Source organism: Coregonus lavaretus (genome assembly GCF_964263955.1).
Source record: "Coregonus lavaretus genome assembly, contig: HAP1_SCAFFOLD_8741, whole genome shotgun sequence".
NCBI lineage: Eukaryota > Metazoa > Chordata > Actinopteri > Salmoniformes > Salmonidae > Coregonus > Coregonus lavaretus.
Window position 1 is genome coordinate 9,246 of NW_028156548.1, and position 3,255 is coordinate 12,500.

Genomic DNA, 3,255 nt, shown 5'->3' on the forward strand with positions numbered 1-3,255 from the left:
ACAGGAACATGCTGGCCCCATAATGCAGTGTAGAGATGGAGATGGGATGGGATGGCCAGTTGGAGCTATACAGGAACATGCTGGCCCCATAATGCAGTGTAGAGATGTAGATGGGATGGGATGGCCAGTTGGAGCTATACAGAAACATGCTGGCCCCATAATGCAGTGTAGAGATGGAGATGGATGGGATGGCCAGTTGGAGCTATACAGGAACATGCTGGCCCCATAATGCAGTGTAGAGATGGAGATGGATGGGATGGCCAGTTGGAGCTATACAGGAACATGCTGGCCCCATAATGCAGTGTGGAGATGTAGATGGGATGGATGGCCAGTTGGAGCTATACAGGAACATGCTGGCCCCATAATGCAGTGTAGAGATGTAGATGGGATGGGATGGCCAGTTGTAGTTATACAGGAACATGCTGGCCCCATAATGCAGTGTAGAGATGTAGATGGGATGGGATGGCCAGTTGTAGCTATACAGAAACATGCTGGCCCCATAATGCAGTGTAGAGATGTAGATGGATGGGATGGCCAGTTGGAGCTATACAGGAACATGCTGGCCCCATAATGCAGTGTAGAGATGGAGATGGGATGGGATGGCCAGTTGGAGCTATACAGAAACATGCTGGCCCCATAATGCAGTGTAGAGATGGAGATGGGATGGGATGGCCAGTTGGAGCTATACAGAAACATGCTGGCCCCATAATGCAGTGTAGAGATGGAGATGGGATGGGATGGCCAGTTGGAGCTATACAGAAACATGCTGGCCCCATAATGCAGTGTGGAGATGGAGATGGGATGGATGGCCAGTTGGAGCTATACAGGAACATGCTGGCCCCATAATGCAGTGTAGAGATGGAGATGGGATGGGATGGCCAGTTGTAGCTATACAGGAACATGCTGGCCCCATAATGCAGTGTAGAGATGGAGATGGGATGGATGGCCAGTTGGAGCTATACAGGAACATGCTGGCCCCATAATGCAGTGTAGAGATGGAGATGGATGGGATGGCCAGTTGGAGCTATACAGGAACATGCTGGCCCCATAATGCAGTGTGGAGATGTAGATGGGATGGATGGCCAGTTGGAGCTATACAGGAACATGCTGGCCCCATAATGCAGTGTAGAGATGTAGATGGGATGGGATGGCCAGTTGTAGTTATACAGGAACATGCTGGCCCCATAATGCAGTGTAGAGATGTAGATGGGATGGGATGGCCAGTTGTAGCTATACAGAAACATGCTGGCCCCATAATGCAGTGTAGAGATGTAGATGGATGGGATGGCCAGTTGGAGCTATACAGGAACATGCTGGCCCCATAATGCAGTGTAGAGATGGAGATGGGATGGGATGGCCAGTTGGAGCTATACAGAAACATGCTGGCCCCATAATGCAGTGTAGAGATGGAGATGGGATGGGATGGCCAGTTGGAGCTATACAGAAACATGCTGGCCCCATAATGCAGTGTAGAGATGGAGATGGGATGGGATGGCCAGTTGGAGCTATACAGAAACATGCTGGCCCCATAATGCAGTGTGGAGATGGAGATGGGATGGATGGCCAGTTGGAGCTATACAGGAACATGCTGGCCCCATAATGCAGTGTAGAGATGGAGATGGGATGGGATGGCCAGTTGTAGCTATACAGGAACATGCTGGCCCCATAATGCAGTGTAGAGATGGAGATGGGATGGATGGCCAGTTGGAGCTATACAGGAACATGCTGGCCCCATAATGCAGTGTAGAGATGGAGATGGGATGGGATGGCCAGTTGGAGCTATACAGGAACATGCTGGCCCCATAATGCAGTGTAGAGATGGAGATGGGATGGGATGGCCAGTTGGAGCTATACAGGAACATGCTGGCCCCATAATGCAGTGTAGAGATGTAGATGGGATGGGATGGCCAGTTGTAGCTATACAGGAACATGCTGGCCCCATAATGCAGTGTAGAGATGTAGATGGGATGGGATGGCCAGTTGTAGCTATACAGGAACATGCTGGCCCCATAATGCAGTGTAGAGATGGAGATGGGATGGGATGGCCAGTTGGAGCTATACAGGAACATGCTGGCCCCATAATGCAGTGTAGAGATGGAGATGGGATGGGATGGCCAGTTGGAGCTATACAGGAACATGCTGGCCCCATAATGCAGTGTAGAGATGGAGATGGATGGGATGGCCAGTTGGAGCTATACAGGAACATGCTGGCCCCATAATGCAGTGTAGAGATGGAGATGGGATGGGATGGCCAGTTGGAGCTATACAGGAACATGCTGGCCCCATAATGCAGTGTAGAGATGGAGATGGGATGGGATGGCCAGTTGGAGCTATACAGAAACATGCTGGCCCCATAATGCAGTGTAGAGATGGAGATGGGATGGGATGGCCAGTTGTAGCTATACAGGAACATGCTGGCCCCATAATGCAGTGTAGAGATGGAGATGGGATGGGATGGCCAGTTGTAGCTATACAGGAACATGCTGGCCCCATAATGCAGTGTAGAGATGGAGATGGGATGGATGGCCAGTTGGAGCTATACAGGAACATGCTGGCCCCATAATGCAGTGTGGAGATGGAGATGGGATGGGATGGCCAGTTGGAGCTATACAGAAACATGCTGGCCCCATAATGCAGTGTGGAGATGGAGATGGGATGGGATGGCCAGTTGGAGCTATACAGAAACATGCTGGCCCCATAATGCAGTGTAGAGATGGAGATGGGATGGGATGGCCAGTTGGAGCTATACAGGAACATGCTGGCCCCATAATGCAGTGTAGAGATGTAGATGGGATGGATGGCCAGTTGGAGCTATACAGGAACATGCTGGCCCCATAATGCAGTGTAGAGATGGAGATGGGATGGATGGCCAGTTGGAGCTATACAGGAACATGCTGGCCCCATAATGCAGTGTAGAGATGGAGATGGGATGGATGGCCAGTTGGAGCTATACAGGAACATGCTGGCCCCATAATGCAGTGTAGAGATGTAGATGGGATGGGATGGCCAGTTGGAGCTATACAGAAACATGCTGGCCCCATAATGCAGTGTAGAGATGTAGATGGGATGGGATGGCCAGTTGGAGCTATACAGAAACATGCTGGCCCCATAATGCAGTGTAGAGATGTAGATGGGATGGATGGCCAGTTGGAGCTATACAGGAACATGCTGGCCCCATAATACAGTGTAGAGATGGAGATGGGATGGGATGGCCAGTTGTAGCTATACAGGAACATGCTGGCCCCATAATGCAGT